We start from the raw sequence: 21,527 nt of genomic DNA, 5'->3' as shown, positions 1-21,527 counted from the left end.
CACTTTTCCATCATTGCAGTGACTTGGTGAGACTTCTTTCCATGTTCATCACTGACTGCACCAGGATTAGCAGGAATGAAGTCCAAGAGTGAATGCAGAAGATAAATACTGTATTTACTGACCTGTTGCACTTTGCGGTTTTGTTTGATTAAAGCTTGTTGTCGATCAGCTAAACATAGTACAGAGCGGTATGTGCTCTGTTGATGCCATGAAAATTCTCAGAAACATCCTTGAATGTCTTTTCCTCCAGTCCTACTGATGACATGTCTGATTTGTGGACCAAACAAAAATAGTTTCCTTAATCTTGGCATCAGTTATTTGTGGAAACATCTCTCTCAAGTATTAAAATTCTTTATCTTCCTTACGCATTGCTTTTATAATAAAATTGTTCATCAGTCCAAGTTTTGTATGAACATGGAATATTGACAAGTGGTTTATGTGGAACACTTTTCTTCCCTGAAACCAAATGCTTATGGAGTGGTATGTTCTTTTTAATGTAATGAAACTCTTTAGCATGATTGCCCAATTTGCAGTGCTTGGTATATCTGAGCTGCATTACTAGTAACAGTACCACTACTTTTAGATCACCATAGATATCTAAATTGTGGTTTTTGAACTGTAAATGTATACATCTAATATGAAAGGAAATCACACAAATAAGAGCGTGCAATAAAATGGTATGTGATAGAAAAATTGAAACGTGATATTTTGTGAACAGCAGTCCAAAATCCATAAGATACACCCAAAAGTGTTCAGGAAGCAAAATATTTATTGTCCAATATAACATTCCCTGCCTTGGCCTTCCTCTTGATTTCTTTTCTTCCAGTTTACCTTCCAGACAGGGCATGCTCAAAGGTACAGGGCACCACTAAGCGGTTTTGGGTGCAAGTGCCCATGACATCTGTCCCCTTGGAGAACAGTGAACTCATGACCACATGTAAAATTAACAAGTGGAAAGGGAAATGTTCCTGGGAGATCGTGGGGGGATAGGGCAGTTGGATGGGCTTTGATGCCCCCTAAGTCATGGCAATCCATGCTGGTGCTTACTCAGCCTATGCCCAGAGCTGGCCCTGCTTCCAGCACTATTTCCAAAAGGCCATCTCTTTTTAGTACATATCCCATCCAGTTTTGTTGCCTTCTTCTCACTGTTTCCAGCTTGCTTGTTTCTTCACCAATCATTTCCAACACGTTTTCATTAGATAATTTATCTATCCAACTGATCTTTTCCATCCTTCTCCATAGTCACGGTTCAAATGCTTTCAATCTAAATGTTTCTCCTTTTGTCATTATCCGTATCTCTGTCCCATACAATGCAGTACTCAAGATCATAGTTTTTATTGTATTTTTCTTCATTGTATGCATTCTGTTTATCAATTTTTATTTCAAAGGCTTTTTTCCCCATTGCTATATATGTTTGTACCGTATTTCTTTTTCATGTCTTCTATCCCTTGACCTCATACTTCCCAAATTTTGAAGCAGACCACTTCTCCAATTTTTATTAGTACCAGTTTCCTTGTTCTTTACTCTGTTATGCACATTATTTTTGTTTTCTTTATATTGATTTTCATTCCATACTTCTTACATGTGTAATCTATTTTATTCATTAGTTTCTGAGTATTTCTTCACTGCTTGATGTTGTTGCTTTATCGTCTGTATTAGAGTTAATTTGTTTCTGTTAAATGTGATTTTCACTATTTGAGTATTGATTATATTGAATTGTTTGTATTCTTGTTTATGGTTAGTTTTTTCATTTAGCTCTCTTGGAACGCATTTTAATTAAAGCCTATTGATCTGAGACCCAGTCCTGCTGCTACATTTGCACAAGGTATTAAAGCATTGATAAGTGAACCAGTAAAATCTAGTGTATCAGAATTCTGACTCCATGGGTCTGTTTATAAGTAACTTGCAAGGACATGAAAAATTAAACTAATCATGTACTTCTGTAATTAACAGTGTATTTAAGACGTGTAATCAACAGCTGTAATTCAGTCATTTCCTTCTTGGTACTGAAACCTTATCTGGTTCACCCCGACTTATTCTTTGTCAGTGCTTCTTGTATTATTCTTGCTACTTAGCTGTTAAACAGGATTGGTGATAGTCGCCATCCCTGTCTATTACCTCTTCCTATTTGACATGTCTTTTGTTAGTCCATGTATAATTTTTTACCTTTGCTGACTGGTTCATTTATAGATTCCTAATAAGTCTTCTGTCCCTCCAATCTACACCTAAACCTTTCAATATTCCTATAAGTTTTACCCTGTTTACTCAGCCAAATGCTTTGTCCAGGTCCACAAAACAAAAATGTAGTTCTTTATTATACTCTAGACTTTTTCACTCAGTATCCTCAGCACTCCAATACTATCTCCATCCATCCATCCATCCATTTTCCAACCCGCTGAATCCGAACACAGGGTCACGGGGGGTCTGCTGGAGCCAATCCCAGCCAACACAGGGCACAAGGCAAGAACCAATCCTGGGCAGGGTGCCAACCCGCCACAGAATACTATCTCTCTTTCCTGAATCCAAATTGATCTTCCGCCATATGGCTTTCTGTCTTTGTTTCTAATCTTATTGCTATCAATTTGGCCACTACCTTAGACGCATCAGATAATAAGCTTACTGTTCTACAGTCTTCACAATTGGTTTCATTTTTCTTTTTTCAGTATTGGTATTAACACCGCTTCTTTTAAGTCATCTGGCCATTCTGCTTCATACATTTTTTGCAGTATTTTTACATCTTGTTTACTTTTTTCACCAAGATTTTGAATCATTTCTGTTGACACGTTCTATCCTTGTCATTTTACCATTTTTCAGTTCTTTTATTAAGTTTGATTTCTTCCTGCATCAATTTTGGTCCAGTTTCATGTATAACTTCTGTGGCTTCCAGCTCCATCTCTTTATTTATTGGTTTACTGTTAGAATTATACAATTCATCTACATATTCTTTCCATCTTTCCTTCATATTTTCTTGATCTATTTATGGTTCTTGATTTTTTTTGTCTGTTTTTTTATTGTGTGTCATTGGTAAATTGAGCACTAGCCATAGTAAAATTCAGGTAATAATCACTTGTGGTGCATCTCTGTTTTTGTTTATGTGGTGCAGATACATGGCAGACATAACAGAAGTGGAACAGAAAGCCAAAGGTAAGGCAGCAGACATGATGAAACACATAGCTGGAGCTTTGCTGAGAAAAAATGGTTTTCCACATCCCCCATTAATAAACCTACAGCTTTCCAAACACTACAACATCTGAAAAAAGTGAAATGATGTATGGAATTATACAACATTAAAATCAGAAGAAAGGAAAGGCCTGGAACAACTGGAAACTCCTCAGGGAAAATCCTAGAAGAAAAACAAGAAGCAATATGGATTAAAGAAGTATCCAGAACCGAACCCAAAAATGCTTGGCCAGTGGTTAACAATAAAGTACTACCCAACAGATGAAATGACCCACAACATCCTGGACACTAAAGCTGCACTGAGTTCAAAGGAAGCTCATTTGGAATGAGAAATGCCCAAGATCCAACTGCAACGGGATTGAAGACGCTGGGCATGTGATGTGAGGATTTAAATACAATCAGCACTGTGAAATGAGGCACCTAAACTCTTGTCAAACAGGACACAGATCAACAAAGAAACAGTTCTGCAGGTCATTGCCAAACCATAATAACAAAAAAAGAAAGAAATTCATACTGGTCGAGCAGACTGTGAACCATTTAGGAGAAAAGTAAGTCACTTCTTAGTATTTTACAGATCACAGAGAAACTGACAAATAATCGTCATATAAACCAAGACACTATTAAAATGCCCTTTTTCTGAAAAAGTTTTTATAGTTTTTAAACTAAAAAACTTTTGTTCATTCTAATCTCCCTTATGTTAATATACACAAAGAAAAGAGGACACCCAAAGAAATAATCTAAGGTTTTAGATTCATATTTTTATTTAATGAAGTGAATTAAAATAGAATTAGAATAAAAACAACTGTGACACAAATTTATGTTTTCAGAGAAGTGTGAAAAAGAAGAAAAAGAGAAAGCCTGCCAAAATAGCCTAATTGCTGTGCATTTCTGCAATATCACATCTTTATTGTTAGGATGGTAGAGTCGCCACAGCACCAACTTGCTTGGTTTTATCTTTAGTTGCCACTGTGTTGTGAAGTTTTAATGTGTCCGTAGCCATATTGTTTATAGTGAAGGTATGAAGTATTCAGATGTTGTCAAAACATTTCACACCATCAACACTCTGTTTGTAACCTCTGGCCCTTGTTACTCTCAGCCCAGCTCACCTTGTGACTCAAAACTCCTCGATCCATGGCTAACATGGTGTGTAATCACTTCAAGGGTTCGGGGAGGTCTGCCAACCTGTAGTGCCCTCTTGGTGGCCCCAGTGTCATATGTATGTCTGCACTATGCCATATTTTGAAAAAAGCAGAGCTAATTGGCCTCTTATTCTTTTAAAAGAGCAACACCGCCACAAGTCTTCCAATCAGAATTGGAGTACTGTGAAGAAGATGGTAATAAGATGGAGGTTAGGGGCAAGCAGTCCACATTGAATGAGAGATACCTGAACTTCTGATTGAAGGAGTGAAAGAGAGAGTTGGTAAGAGTCTCTTTCACTCCCTCTGTCTGTCTCTGTTCAGGTCGAGGTTCAGGTATCTCTCATTTAATGTGGACTGCTTGCCCCTAACCTCCTTCTTATTACCATCTTCTTTACAGGATGACGTTCTCTTTTTCTTGTGCCCTCACTCAAATTGATTGCCACCTCCTGTTCATGCCCTTTGACCTTATATGTTACCTTATTATCCCCACTGTCAGTATGGGATTTCTTCTCCCTTATATAATCTTAATGTGCCCTGTTGCTCTCCTGATCCTTCGTTTATTCCTTGGCAGTCTCTTGCCAACTGGACAACCCATCGCAGTGCATTGACAAATAAGTAAAAAAGTGCCATGCAAGGGTTTTGTGCACAGCATGAACCCAGTCTACTGGAAGGATGATGCTGTTGTTAGCCCCAGACATTCATATGATCCTTTTATTCTCTTTTTTACAGGATTGTTTGTTTAAAGCCTGCCTGGGCCACATGTGCTGTCTTGGGAAGGCAATTCCTATCTTCTCACGTTCATTCAAGTGCTTCTCCCTGGATTTTAGTTTGACAGCCTGTCAATGTTCCCAGCATGAAAGTCGTACACCTCCTCAAAGTCTCCAGGCTTCATGCTGACAGCCTCATTTCATCCAGCAATACATCAAGTGGCATTTAAGACGCTCACCGCACACTTACTTCCTCATTAACACTTTCTCATTAACATGCCTTCCCTAAACAGAAAATTCCTCCCGTTTTTAACTAATGTGTAGAAAACAAGAATAAGTCTCGCACTGTCAGTCCACAGCCTAAACAGAAAGGATTATTTGGATCAGATCCCCTCTGGATGGAGGTCTGGAGGTGGCAGAGCCGGCCAGACTGTCGCCAACTATAAGAGCTTCACTGGCATATTGGAGTGCTGGTACAATATATGGTATTAAGTGACTCAGGCTCAAAAAACAGCCCAAAGACATACATTGTTGGTTAATTAGTGACTCCATGCCCCTACACTGGTTAGATGGATAATGCATTACGAAACTGAAACAGGTCACCTGCACAGTCGCAGTGCTATAATCGGTGTGTTATGGTCAGGTTCAAAACATTCCAGTAAAAACAGAAATGATAGACAAAATTACAAATGATGCCATTCACATTGTGGTCACTTCTTCTATTCTGGTATTCATTCTATACCCAGAAAAGTCTGCCTTTTGTACAGTTGTACCCCAGTCGATTTAATCACTGCTCCATCTCTTACTCCCTTGACTAGAATGCCCTTTTCTTGTGATGTTACGTGTATTGAGCACTTTCCCGACAAACAGATAAACAGGCAGAATAGTAAGGACTGGGACACATTCATCATTTTTTTCCTCCGGCCTTTTCAGCATATACTTGCACAGCGGAAGGGTAGAATTTGGATAGCTTTCAGTTGCTATGGTGATGGTCGTAATCGTTGCCTGCTTGCTGTTTCCTTTTCGGTGCTTCAGGAATAATATGATGAATCCAAAGAGATTCTGAAAGGAAGTTAAAGTAGAGACTAATTAGGAGATGAGGGGCACAGGTGACGCAGTGCTTAGTGCTACTGCAGCCTCACAGTTCCAGGGGACTGGGTTTAAACCCTGGCCTGGTGTGGGGTTTGGATGTCCCATCACCCCCTACCACCATGTTTATGCAGTGAATTTCAAAGTCAGGCTGATTAGGTTAATTGATCCAATGTGAGGGCATCATGGGTTGGTTCTTGCCTTCTTCTCAAAGATGTTTGTCACCCCTACAATCCTGAATTGGGAAAGTGATAAGTCCTGTTGTATATTGGGGAGGACACAGCTGGTCTTCCATGTTGAAGCAGAGCTAAAGCTCAGGAGACTGTCCTCTGGGCAACCAGAGGACATTCTTGACCTCAAAAGTGGCTGCAGTGGTAGCCCTAGTAGTATACAGTAAAGCTATCTCATCTGCACTAACTTTTTTGAGTATGGTGTGAGAAGGTGAGTGATAAAAACATAAGTAATTTGGTAGACAAGCAGCACCCATTTACTCCATCAAGGTAGTTTTGTTAACTACAAAAGAACAACATAAAAATACATAGATGAAGAAAGATTTATGGATGGCTGGCCCATATGTGTATAAGATACGGAAGGAGCTAATTCCTCGTAGGCTGTGAACATAAGAAATCTGACAAATGAGAGGAAACTATTCAGTCCATTGGGCATATTTGTTAAGCTAATAGTTAAGCTGTCCTAGTAAATCATCCAGATACTTCTTAAAAGTTTCTGCTTCAACCCCATGCCTCGGTAGTTTGTTTCAGATTCCAACAGATCTTTGCTTAACAGAATGCTTCCTGGCTTCAATCTTAACTGCACGTCTCCTTAATTTCCACCAGTGTACCCTGAGTACGTGATTCACCATTAAGCTGAAAGAATTCCTCTGGACCTGCTTTATCAATCCCATGGTGACTAACATCAACAAAGCTAAGAGCTAAGTTGTTCCAATTTCTCATCCACAATAGTTTTTAATAGATGTCCGGGTTTCTTCTTCAAGTACATGAGTAGTTTGTTTCAGATTTGCAGCAACTCTTTTTGTGAAGAGATGTTTCTTGTTTTCCATCTTGACTGCACTTCCCCTTTACTTATTCCAGTGTTCTTCAGTACACGCTTCACTATTTAATTGAAGAAGTGCTGCTCTCTGAACTCTATCAATATCTTTAAGAATTTTAAAGACCTTATTTAGGGTACAATCCAGCCTTCTCGGCTCAGGACAAACATGGTTTTTTAATTCTCTGAGTCAGTCAGAGCAGGGCATGTTGGGGCAATGGCTTCACTGACAGGAAGGCTAGAGTGGCTTACAGACAGTACAGAAACAGAGCAAATGGAATATTTCTGGCGGTACAACCAGGTATGGTGTTTCCTTCCCCTTTTCGTTTGTACTGTCCTTAGAGTTAGTTGATGAAAGGTTTTATATTAAGCACTGGGAGAAAAAGTTGTGGTCAATTACCAAAAATAAAATAGGTCTATCATCAGCCCCTAATATTATCTGAAAATCAAATTCTAGAAACAAAACTGAGAGATTAAATAACCCAAAAAAACACCAAAACAAAATGAATCCACCGTAAGGTTCTTTAAATCTAGGTCTGTATGTGACGGTTAAGGTAACCATCCCGCTGATGATGTCAGAGGCCGGGCACTTCTGTCAGATCACGGGAATGTTGCCATAGCAATGGGTCACAATGACACTAATAAGAAAATGGTGTTGCATAATAACAGAAAAAGTAATCAAGTTTTAAATAGAGAGAGATAACAAAATAAAACAGCATCAAAAATGAATTTTCCAATTTAGAAAACCCCAAAATGGATGTAAGCTTTGTCCAGAAACAGTCCATCGTGTCACTGGGGTCTATGTTCTATATAATAAGCTCCCATTTTTCTGGGCCTTTTATCTGCATTTTGCTTCAGCTTTGCCAACCTAACTTGAGACACGTGCCATACATCTCATCCCTCAGACCTGCCATGCTATAACACCTTTTATGAGTGGGTTGCTCTCCTCCTGCACACCAGTTTATGTAACACGTACTGAGTGGGGGATTTAGCAGTGGGGATCATCATTTGAATCTCGGTATGAGCGACATTCTCCTCTAAAGTGCCTGCCGCCCACCTCTGATCACAAAGCTATACAGGATTAGATGCAGGCAGGCCTGCCAGGGATTCAGAGACATACACACATTTATATTTTGTGAAGCTTTCCGGCTACTCAGCTCACATGTCACCTGGCAAAAATACAACTTGTGAGGGCTCAAGTGTCATTCTTTTATCTTCTGAAGCCACCGCAGGTCTGGTAAAGAGTACTCAATGAGACTGAAAGCAGACTACTAGGATTTCACAGGATGAGATCAGTAAACATTTTTGGTTCTTGCTTCCGTTTCCTAAGATGCAAAATTATTTTTAGAAGTCCATTTCAGGCATCTAAGCATACACAACACTTACAGTAAGTGGAACAGTCCCTTCTGTGATGAGTCAGCTTTCACGCGTGGGAAATGCTGCTCTTATCACCTGGATGGTGTGAGTCACAAAATCCTCACTATGCCCACACCAATTACAGGGAGAAAGAAAATCTGGGCCTTGTGGTGCAGACAACACCCCATTTGGCTTTTTTAATGTTTGATGGAGTCACAAGATGACACCCAACTGGTATCTTCACTTCCAGGTTGCACTGGAATAATAATGTCCAAAAATGAAATTAGTCAAAGGTCACTTTTCCATTTGTGTTTTAATTTGATACAACTGAGACAGACAGGGGGTTTGACTAGATGGCATTAACTGCATTTATTATAAAATTGTAGATGGTAGGGCAAGCATTTGAACCCAGAACAGCATCTATGAAGCCAAATTTACACAAAACGTAGACAGTGAACCTTCTGCCCAAATTATCCTGCCAACTCCAGAATGATTGTGCCTCTGGACTGAATTGTGTTTAAATCCCAGCCAGGGGTCTAACTGCAGAATTACTGCTGGAAACAAGGCAGCCAGCCTTCTTTGACTACAGAGATGCCAGGTTAGAATGTTCCTTAGTAGTCCCTGATGTTTCTGCCCTTATAGGACTCTGTATCACCATTAAAGGACTGCATTGGTGTATTTTAATGGAAAAGCACACTCCCACTCATTCCATTTATAGTGGTCAGATTGATACTCTCCCTGACAGGTATTCAAGTCCTCATTTTTAAAGGAGCCACATGGCCACACTTTCCTGGTCAAGGACCCTGTGCACTGTGCAGCCCCTAGTCAGCCAGAAAGTCTTGTGGTTTCTTTCATTGCCCCTCTCTGTTTGTTTCCATTTACATGATCGGCCACCCCCAGAGTCTGCTCAATTCTCTTCCTTACTAGTGTCCTGGGACTTAATTGTCCTTCCCAGGGTTTCTCTGTTTCTGTCTTCCTTTGGGGATGCTGGTTTCACTGCCAGTGCACCACTGTGGTATCTTCCTTCCCATATTCTCTCTTGCCTGAAAGTTTCAATATGACTACCCACTGTCTCACGTTGCAGTGTGGACGGGGAAACAGAGCCTTTTGAAAACATTAACAGAGCAGCTGATCACATCAATTATGAGTTCAGTTTGTTCTGGTAGTTCCCTTTGTGATGTTATCTGTACTGTGCAGCTTGCCTTTTTTATTAAACTTTGTTAAATCAGCTGACAGGCACTGTACTTTGAAACATCTCTCTATTATATATAAAAATCCTGGGACGAGACATGACTATTTCAGAGAGATACTTTCAAGTCCCACGAGACGACACCGGTCACCGGATCTGCCACCACCAGACTTCTTCCTTTGGGGTATGCTTAAAGGAAGAGTCTATCGGAACAAGCCTTGCACTGTGGAAGATTTGAAGGAAAATATCCAATGTGAAATTGCTGCTATTCCCCCCCAAGACGCTTGCCAATACATTGAGGAACATGGAGCGCCGTGTCGAAATGTGTCTGGCAGAAAACGGAAACCACTTCCAGCATTGCATGTAATGCAATCGATTACACATGCGTCAAGGTATATAGCGTATTTTTTTGGTTCAGATTGCTTCATCCTAACAGGAGTTGCAACAGAATATTGGGGGCCTCTTTCAAGTGAATCTCCCTGTATATAAATAAATATATATATATATATATATATATATATGAATGGAAGAGAAGGTCTGTGATACGGTTTGCATATTTGCAGTTGGAGATCCACAAAGGGAGAAAAAACGAATCACGTATCATAAAATAGTTTTATTCCTGAGCTTTCAACCCCTATCAGGGGTCTTCATCAGAGGATAATGCTTAGACTTACAAGAATCAAAGGCAACATATAGCAACACATTCAGGGGGGGGGGGGTGGGTGGAGGTGACTAAGTCCGTATGATCAAAAGGGGGGGGGGGGGGTTATCATTAAATTAAAGTGCATATGTCCTTCTTAAGTTGACATATGCTGGGTTTATGTCCAAGTGTCTGTTGATGGCATTTTCATCTGATAGCCAAGACTCGGCCAACTCTCTGGCGCTTTTTGTACTGGCCTTAAATTTTACTTTCACATTGTCCCAGTTGAATGTGTGTCCTGTCGATTTAGTATGTGCATATATCAAAGATAGTGCGTCCTTTCTTCTGACAGCGTTGCGATGTTCCTGTACACGTGTTGAAATTCTTTTTGACGTTTGTCCTATGTATACAGCTGAGCAAGAATTGCATGGAATACTATAAACTGCGTTTCTTATATACAGTATATATAAATTTTTTATGGTTTTAAAATCAACTTTGAAACCTGGTTGAATACATAATTTTATAACTTGTTTGTTTTATATATCATAATAAACACTACTTCAAGTGGAACCAAATTACTGGTCGTATACTTTATGACTACTTTGAGATTCAAACAAAGAGCTGGAGTGGGGAGGTCCCCCTTGAAGCTTCTACTGCCTGGATACGTCATCGAAGAGTGTGGAGATGTCCCCCATGAAAGTGGCCGGGACTTACTCAGAATAAAAATTTGATCAAACAAAGAAACAACAAGCAAGGAACAATCTCTGGATAGACTGCCAGTCCATAATTTAGCTTGCTCACTCACATACACTGGGCCTGCTTAGAGCCGCTAATGAATCTAACTTGTTACCTTTGGGTTTTGAGAGGAAATCAATGTACCTTGAGAAACTCCCCAGAGATTGAGCTGGGATTTATACCCAGTGTAACAGTAGGGGGTGCTAGTGCTCCCTTGAACCCTCAGGTACCACACCAAATACCAGGTAAAAGTCCAAGACTCTTTATTTTTATAATAATTACGTGCACAAAGCACCCTCCACTCCACACTACTCATATAATCAAATAAACAATCAATAATCACAATTCCTCCACTCCCAGACACTTAGCCACCCTTCCTCCCAGTTCAGCTCAGCGTCTGGGCTTTCCCAGAGTCCTTTTATATCCCCTGACCCGAAAGTGGTTCCAGCCCAACAATCCATAAGTCCTCATCACTTCTGGGTCAGATTAAAAGTCTTTTTCTTCAACCCGGAAGCACGTCATTCCTTCCGGTCATGTGATCATGACGCACTTCCGGGTTATAGGGCACATATAAGTCTTTGAGCCTCCCTGCAGCGTCCTCTGATGGGCCCCACGGTGTCCAGCAGGGTCGGGAATAAAAACTCCATTGTCCATGATTCCCTGCTGGTCTTCGGGGCACTCCCATGCTACAGGGAGGGCTCCATCTAGCGGCCTGGGGGTATTGGCCGGGATGAACAGCCGGCCATCTCCCACACCAGTTACGTGTGACATGCGAGGTAGAAGTTCTCTCCATTGCACCACATATTTTCCATCTCAGCTGTCTCTGCCCACCCAGATGACAGAAGAACACTAATCCTTTGGACAGCCCTATGTGCATTTTTGTTATGGAGTATCTCATTTAGCTTTAGTTTATTGGAGATATCTTAAGACTGCCTAGATCATATTCTAAAAATGCGATTAATGAACATGAAAATGCTCAGCAAGATGTTCTTTACTGCATAGAATAAATGTGATGGCCAGTAAATTCCTGACCCCTCACCATGCAGTAAGAAGAATACTTTACAGGAGAATTCATCCACTTAGGCTACCCAAATTATTAGTGTCAGTTTGCACTGAGCCATGGCTGAGCTTCTTTCATACATGGATGCATCTTGTCTATTACAAGACTTCTTGTTGTAGCTAAACAGCCTTAGGTGTTGTACAAAGGGGTCTGACAGGAGATGCTGACTGAACACCTCCTCCAGGGCAATGGCATCTTTTTATAATGAGAAAGCCTAAGAGTTATACACACCCTATAAATGACTACTCTAGCCTCATAGAATAACAAGGACTAGACTAAGGCCACATTGCTACTACTGTAATGATCATAACAGGGTTACCACTGGTAATTTATGAATGTCACCTAAATTATTTCTGCTTCTCTGATCTCTTTTTAATCAAGTGAAGTATCATCTGGCCTAGAGGGTTCAATAGCCTTGGTAAAGTAGCGGCAAGTGACCTATTAAACGGTAATTTCGGTAGTTTTCAAGTCGAAGTTATTATTTCCAAATCATTGTGTATATTAATTTACCACATGAAGTTGTGCTCTTAAGTAAAGCATTTTTTCTAAATTAAAAAAAATATATTCAGATTGTTCTTTTGTTTAAAATTGGGTTTGAGGGACTCAACTCCAAACATGAAAAGAAAAGGTTTTAAAGTTTACCAAATACGTTGTGAAAGAAACGAAGCTTTGGGGCAGCCACCCGTATAGTTTCCCAGGCTGCAACAGACTTTAAAGTAACATACAATGTGTACAGGTTAGAGTCCAAAACAGAACAGATTAAGTATGGAGGATGAGGGGTTTTTATAGGTGGTTCACAGGAAGTGATGTCCTCGTGTTTGGTCTGCAGATTGAAAAGAGAGAGGTTTAGTGCACCCCACCACCCCCTGGCCTGGCGTGGAATTGTCGTTTCCTGGTCCCTTTGGTTGACTCCCAAGCGCATGTGTGTGACAACGTGTGTTTTGACAAGCAAAGCCATGTGTACTATCAGGCATTGATCTGTGTCTTCCACACATACCGTGAAACAGCAAATCAATGTCGTTCCAGGAAGAAAAAAAGAAAAACATGTTTTTATTTGATTCAGCCATTTTAAAAGAAAACATGTTGGGTGGTTATCCTCACTGCTCTTTTCCCTCTGTGGCAACATTTCACCCCCATGCCATGGTTTCTTCTGGTATATAGTTTTTCACCTCGAAAAATCACCTCTAAGAGCTGTTACTAACATTATTGAATGATCAAGCCCAGTTGTAAATTGCTGTCTGTAGAAAATAATCACTGAAGAAATGTCATCCTTAGGGACAAATAAAGTATAAATCTATCTATCTATCTATCTATCTATCTATCTATCTATCTATCTATCTATCTATCTATCTATCTATCTATCTATCTATCTATCTATCTATCTATCTATCTATCTATCTATCTATCTATCTATCTATCTGTCTATCTATCTATCTGTCTATCTATCTATCTGTCCAAAACTGTAATCCCAATGTTAATTTTCCTGACCTGTCTATAAAACCTCCATTGTCTTTGTGCTGTCCTATTAGACTCACTTTTTTCTGTTTTGTTTTTTTCCCGATGGGGGTGCACACGTCCTGAAAATGTGTCTTTTGCGTATGGCAGCATTATTGAAATCAAAAAATCCCTACAGCCTTGGTGGTCTCAATAGAAATATTAACACGAATAAAGTATAGCACAAGAGAAGCACACAGTGTCATAGTGGAGTCTTTGATAGTTTTCTGTATCCTTTGGAGGGGAATGGTAGGCATATTTTTCCCAATCGCACAAAGTGGGAATATCACATTTCCTTTTTTTTATAATTTTGTGAAAATTATTAATTTGAAAAGGCAAACATTAGTAAGAACATCGTTTTTTTTGAAGCTGATTTAACACAAGTCTATTGTCTCTCTATTGGGTACCAGTAGTTGGGGGTCAGCCTGGCCTCTCATGTATCCACAGCCCTCATTGCACATTTTCCAGAAAAAACACACCAACAACTCAGCTTGTAAGAAAACTTCACTGTATAGTTTCATTTTTTTATCCATTTTTCTTATGTACTTATCCAGTTATTTAGCAGTCCTGGGTGCAGGACCACCGTAGACTTCACATAAAAATGTTATTTTTACCAGAAAAGGGAAGGGAAACCACTACAAAATGTTTAAGTATTACTAGATACTCAGCAAAGCAAGGTCAAAAATTCTAATATACTGAACCCAATGCCAAAAAAAATCCCAAAACAAACAAAAAAAATTAAATAGTTGCAAAAATGCAAAAACACTAATTATTTAAACTATAAAAAAACAGAATGTATAATAAGAAAAAAATGAAAAAGTAATGAAAATGGCAAAACAAAATCAAAAAGAAACTAAAAGATTTACATAAACAGACAACAATTCAAATTTTCAAAAAATCAAAGATAAGAATAAAAGGAGTCCAGAAACATTCAAATATAATACAATTAGAAATACACAACTAACAGAAACTTACAAAATAATCATAATTAATGTTACTATCAAAAGCCATATCTAAACTACAAAATACAAAAACCTGAAAGAGCCCAAAACTGAGCAGTTAAAACAATGGAGAGCAAAAGGGCACCCAATCCCAACTAATGCGACTGCATTGAGGCTTTGGCTGTAAGAATATTTTATTAAAACTACACAAACCCACACTTACTGTACACTGGGCCAATTTAGAGCCACTAAGCCAACAAACAAATCTTTAAGTCATGGCAGGAAAACTGGAGTTCTTGAAAAACGAATTGGAGCCGACAGTGAAACTCCTTCATTTTGTGTTTTTTGAGAAGCAGTATACGAAGAGCTGAACAATCTACCTTAGTTGACACACCAAAGTAACAGAACAGAGTTATCTGTGGCAAAACGAATGCACATTCTTAGCTAGGCAGGATGGTGTAGTCATTTTTAAATCTTTAGAAGAAGATATAAGAAATAATGAAGCTAGTAACTGAGTTTAAGCAAAGGCTTCCTTTAAAAGAGTCGATTAACCACCTACAATGAAAACCAGTAGCCACTGAAGCCCTTACGAAACTAGGCAATGGCTGCCTTCATTCTGCTCAATATTGGCCTGGTGATGTGATTGCAACACACAATAAACCTGACATTTGATATCTGTTTTAGCACTAACAGGCTAGCAATTTTCTTCAATCAGGCCCTTCTTTTTCAACCCAATCACTTGCGCAACTCAATCAGTCTATCTCCATTCTGTCATGGCAAGACAGAGGAAAGAGGTTGATTAGATATATTTGCTGCCTCTAAAGTTGCACAAGCCTTTTCTCTGTTTACTCAATTTAGAGCACCTATCTTCCTTTGTTTCTTGAGGTTGTCATTGTTGTCTGTCCTAATAAATATTGTAAACCTGATTGGGCTGTAGTTTTTGGACATTGTACGCATTGAACGTCTGCTTGAGTGATCATTGGCTATCAAATCTCAAACACAGGAGTCCATTCCGAAGATTTATGACAAAATCAGTTTTGTGGCGACTAGTCACAGGGCCTATGACTGAGTTGTTAGGAATGTCTAACACCATGACTTGCAGTGACAGATGTGCACCTTGGCTTTATTATGTAAATGAAGACAACTGGAGAAGTATGATGCAGGCTTGAATCAGGTCTTTGGGATTTGGGAGGAAAATCAGAGTACCCAAACAGTATTCTTTTAACCTCTCATCAGTGTGAAATTTGACCAACAATAACAAATCAACATGGGAGCTAAGACTTCATTTTCATTGATACATTTATTCTTATAACATATAATGGAGGAATGATCACTGGGAGAACACCAAGTGTGAAAGAAAATAGCAGTCAAACAAACCCATTTTTCCCTCTGGTTCTGCTTTTTCTCTGTCTGATGTAGTGGCTTCCTCCAACACCCTGACACATCTCACAAGTGATCTCGTCCCTCACATTCCTTCTCCTCTGTCTCTTTCTCTGTCTGTATAGTTGCTTGTGATTCTTTGCTCAACACCATTTCCCATCTTCAATACAAGTACCTTCTGGCTCAGGGTGATCTCTAAAACCTTTCACAGGGTGGTACCCTAAATCTCTGAGGCTTCCAGATCAGTGTGCCCCCATGTTGGCCTTTGTGTCCCATTATCCCTGAGTCCCAAGCTGCCCTTGAAGGTGTCAAGTCTCTGAGGTCATTTTACATTTCTGGGCAGCACCTGTCCCATATGGGATCTCTCAGCTGCCACTTATTGAGTCTGAAAAGTTCAACTGAATTCTAATTATTTTGCAGTGACCTTGGAAATCCGGTGTACACATTGGAGTCTACTGCCCCCTGGTGTCACCTGTCTTCTCAAATTAGTATTCAGATGTGCATACCAGTGCGGGTTTCCTCTTTCTCACTCTGGCCTGCACTGGGTCCTTCCCCCCCATCCCCTGCCACTCCACTTATTGTATTTACCTATTTGTATCCCTTCCCTCTCCACATACATCATATATTGTTAAATTCTATTTGGACTGTTTGCTTTATTTTATTTCAATTTGATGATCAGGATTTATGATCTGAATTCAGTTATGGTGAATACTGTTTTAATTGAAGCCCTGATCCTCTAAAATAAATAACTAGATGACGCTGAAGAGACTTCAGGAGGTTCCCCACTCATATGTGTTATCTGACGAGCAGAGGGGCTCTTGATTATTAGAGTAGAAAATTGCCATGCATGCTCGCATATTTTATAGAAGCCTGGTATGTCACAAGAGGCCAGTCAGCATCCTCCTCTGCTCACTCAGCGTGTTTCTGGCTGCCATGGACTCTGGATGGTGCTGAAACAAACAGCACAGCTGTGTGGAGGCCTCTGGGAGTTTTGTGGAACTGCAAACACTGATTTTAGCCCTCAGACATTTCGCTAAATCCTCTAGCTGAACTGTTCTTTTAAATAGGTGACCTGTGACTCCTGATATCTGCTGTTGTTTGACTGCCTTCACTGTTAAGGAATGAAAATGATACATTTATAAGGATGTGCAGAATAGTGGGATAGACCAGAAGGTGATTAATTACAGCAGAATCATGCCCAGTAAGTGATTTTCGAGTCAGTATGGCTCCTTCACCAATATCAGATACATCTACTTCTTGTGTTCAAGCAGAGTAGGATCTTCATGTTTTAGTAATGGCACAAAGTAACAATCTGAATTTTATGAAATGCTGAGTCAAATGACTGAATGGAAGTTTAAAACACACTTTGATCATTAAAATATAAGGGGGAGCCAAGCTAAAGACAGAAAATTGGATTTATTAGAAAATGGAACGAACCTTAACAAAACTGATGCTGTCATTTCTCATTGTAGTCTCCACTCTTCTCAATGCACTTGCGCCACCTGTCTGGAAGGGCTTGGATTCCAGCAGAATAACAGGTTTTTTTTTTGTCTTCACAGCCACTCGTACACCTCTTTCTTCACGTCATCGCAAATCTTGAATCAATGACTTGAGTTTTGAATCAATGACCAGCCAGGTGTTTTTTTAGCAGTCCAAAAAGGTGGAAATCACCTAGTACCAAATCTGGCAAATACCTCAAACTTCAGTTTCTCCAGACAAGCCTTGGTGTTCTTAGCAGTGTGTCATTGTCTTGCAGCAAAAGGACTCCTTGAGACAGCAGTCCCTGCTGTTTGGATCGAATAGCAGGATTCACATTTGTCTCCAGCAAGTCACGGTAACTTGCACTAGTGACTGTAGTACTCCTCAACATGTAGTGTTCGACAATAACTCAGGTGCACGAGTGGTTGCAAGGACAATGTTGCATACAATGCGAGAGCGTAAAGGTGCAGTTTGTCTCAGAAAGTGTTATTACCACTTAATTTGTATCTGTTACCGGTTCATCTGAAGAGATTTAATTCCTCAAACAGAATTTTGATAAGTCACATTATTCTAGTTTTGCAAAATTTCTTCTCAGATGTGAAATGCCTCATTAACATGTTTATTAATGTATTTTCTTAAAAGTATGTAATTCATATAAATGAGAATGGAGATGTGCATTAAATATATGAATATGCCATCAATAACTGAAATGTAACAAGTGCATTAGTTAGTCCATAAGACTTGACCTTGCATTCACAATGTCCCATTTAAAGTTGTTACTTTAACTTATAAGCGCTTCTCAGGTATATAAAGGACATGCCTTACGTTATGAACATGTGAATTATATGATATAATTGAGATATTCTTATGAGATTACTTCAAGCTAAACACAATAACAGTGTATACTTTGGTATACATCTCTGTTAAATACCCCATCTCTCCACTAATGTGTCTGGCAACCATTCCAAAAGTCTGGCGAACTCCCTGTGGTAGACCTTCTGTCCAGCAGTCTGTAAACAGTGATGCACTGCTGCCTGGAGATTCTTCATTGTCTTGAGTTTTATGCAGTGACACTGATGAGAGTTTTCATTTTTGTCATTTTATACTTAACCCTGATATAAGTATAATTTGATATTCTGTAATTTTTTGTTATTCTTTAAATATTAGTATTGTGTATATTATCATTGATTATATGTTTGTCTTTTATATATTGTGCTTTGAAATTTTTCTTGTTTTTTTATTATTTTTTATATATGTGCTGTTTATTTTTGTAATACAGTATTTAGTTATGTGTTCTGTCCCCTTATTACAGAGTTTTAAGGGAAGAGGCCACCATGACGTTTCAGCTGGAGGGCTGCCCATTACTTATATATTTCCAAACAAAAGGTCAGGTTCTCCAGAACGGCTTTACGTTTTGGTATTGTAGTCATTGGTTTTAAGTATTGGATTTTTGTGGTTTTCTCTATCTTTTTTTCTTGTTTTGTGATTTATGAATTGGGTATATGAACTGGTTTTGTTTGTTCATTTTTTTTTGTGTGTTTTGTTTTTTTAATAAAATTAATAGTTTCAAAATCCCCTGCTGAATTATCATTAGACAAAGGTTTCCTTTTTGAATTTTACTCAAGGATTACTACAGGTTGTTTTTAGTTGGGGTTTCTTTTTTTGGATACTAGACCTTCAAATAACCTGAGACTCAATTTTGGAGGAAAGGACTCATTCGGGCATTTTGAGTTTGGAGCCTGCAGAAAGGAAAGTCTTAGGGTCCATTTCAGAGTTTGAGGCCTCTCTTTGCATTTAGCAGATTTCTGAACCGGAAAATGTCCACATTTTTTTTATTTTGTTGCTCATGGGAGAGGCGGTTTGTGAGTTATCACTATGGGGCTGACATAAAGTGGTTATTCTAATGTGCTTATTACTTTGTTAAAACTGTCATAGTTTTTTCTATACTTGCTTGAGAAATGGAGAGTAAGTGGTAACAGTTAAGTGGTTCTTGGTAGTACCGTTTCTGCAGGCTGTATAGTTCATGCAGACTTGGTTCCATATTTTTTTCTGCAAAGACGTATCTGACTTTTTATTAAGAGGATGAAGAAACTATGAAGTCATTGTTGAGGATTACGACTGTCTTCTTTCGGCTGCTCCCAGGGGTTGCCACAGCGGATTATCTTCTGCCATATCTTTCTGTCCTCGTCATCTTGCTCTGTCACATCCATCACCTGCATGTCCTCTCTCACTACATCCATAAACCTGCTGGGGGGAAGAGGAACAGAGACACCCGGAGTGCTTCCGGGGATACAGCTGGGGCGTGTGGGTGGAAGATTGCCGGGGACACACCTGGAGCACATCCAAGTGCTTATTTAAAGGGGCCGCCTCCCTTCAGTGGATGACTTGAGTCGGGTAGAAGAAGGACAAGGTCTCTGGAGGAGAGAAGGAGGTGGTCTGAAGAAGAGAGAAAAAAGGCATTGTTGATTGGCCTGGACTGTGGGGTATTGGGGTCTGTGTGAGTAATCATTGTGTAATGGAGTACCTCAATAAACGTGTGTGGGGTAATTTAAACGTGTCTGCCTGTCTGTGTCCGGGTCAAGTTCCACTATATATATATATATATATATATATATATATATATATATATATATATATATATATATATATATATATATATATATATATATATATATATATATATAATAAAAACTGCGGTGGGTTGGCACCCTGCCCAGGATTGGTTCCTGCCTTGTGCCCTGTGTTGGCTGGGATTGGCTCCAGCAGACCCCCGTGACCCTGTGTTCGGATTCAGCGGGTTGGAAAATGGATGGATATATAATAAAAAAAATCTTGAGAGGGAGACGAGACGTGATCTTCTCAGAAGACACTTTGGCGTCATGTGAGACATGGCAGTGAGACAATAGGACAGCTGCTGTGCTGGCTTTTAATTGATCAATGCGCAGCACGACAAGCAGAACATGCACCTCGCCTGCAGCAGCAGCAAGACAGCAGCTGATCTGACCACATCTCCTTAGCATGCGTTCAGCCCCTCCCATCACAACGCGAGCAGCGTTATACGTCCCGCAAGAAAGAGATTTAACCACGCCCGGGGCCAGAAATAAAGGACAAAGAGTAGATGACAAAGTAGAATGTCGTAAAGAATTCAAAAATGTTGGCACAATACACATGCAGAGCAGGTTAGAGATAATGGAAGTCCAAAAATTCAAAAGTCTCAAAAAAAGGATAGGAAAGATCACATTAGTGCAAACAAACTGAAATTATTACTCAGTAAAATAATGGAACAATGAAAAGATATTGAGTATATTGTTCGGATTTAAACTTTTTCAGGGACTTGTAGATTGTCTAATTAAAAGATTCCAAAAACGTTGTTGCGGTATGAAGTCCCGTGAGACGGAGACTTTTAACATGGGAATCTTTCAAGTCACGCCCTACTTACAACTATTTTCAAACAAGACCACGGTCATCTAACCTCAGTCATGTGAATGCCTTTGTCAGACACACTTCCTGCACTCTCAGCTCTTATAAATTTTATCAGGACAATAATTTTATATGTTCTAGAAGAAGAAAGAGCATGGACAAACATTCAAGAAAGTCATTTTATTTATTAGAGAGAAAGAAACGATATTAACTCGCAGGCAGATATACGTTGCGTTGTCATGATGTATGTCCAAACACGGAATCAAAATTCAATGTGATCTTGAAGAAAAGTTAATTCCAAATATTGTTTTTACAAAAGTTTTAAAGTAAAAGTGAAAATAATGCATATGTAACAATTTCCATGAAAATAACAATCTCTTTAAATTGTATATCCAGTAAACCAAACCCGGGGGTGGGCGAGCGAAGTGAGCAAGCTGGCAGAGCCCCCTACTATATATATATATATATATATATATATATATATATATATATATATATATATATATTTGAAATTAAAAAGCCTTTGCTCCATTTTTGAGCCCATTTGAGTTTGGGCTTAGGATGCCTTTAGGTGGTAAACCTGGGTGAAGTGCTGGTTTGGCTTGTGGTTTTATGAGGCCTGTTACCCTTTTTGGTATTTTTGTGTGATAGGATCACAACACAGTATCCTT

This window comes from Erpetoichthys calabaricus, chromosome 16, assembly GCF_900747795.2.
Source record: "Erpetoichthys calabaricus chromosome 16, fErpCal1.3, whole genome shotgun sequence".
Classification (NCBI taxonomy): domain Eukaryota; kingdom Metazoa; phylum Chordata; class Cladistia; order Polypteriformes; family Polypteridae; genus Erpetoichthys; species Erpetoichthys calabaricus.
Note: the sequence above shows the minus strand (reverse complement) of the source record.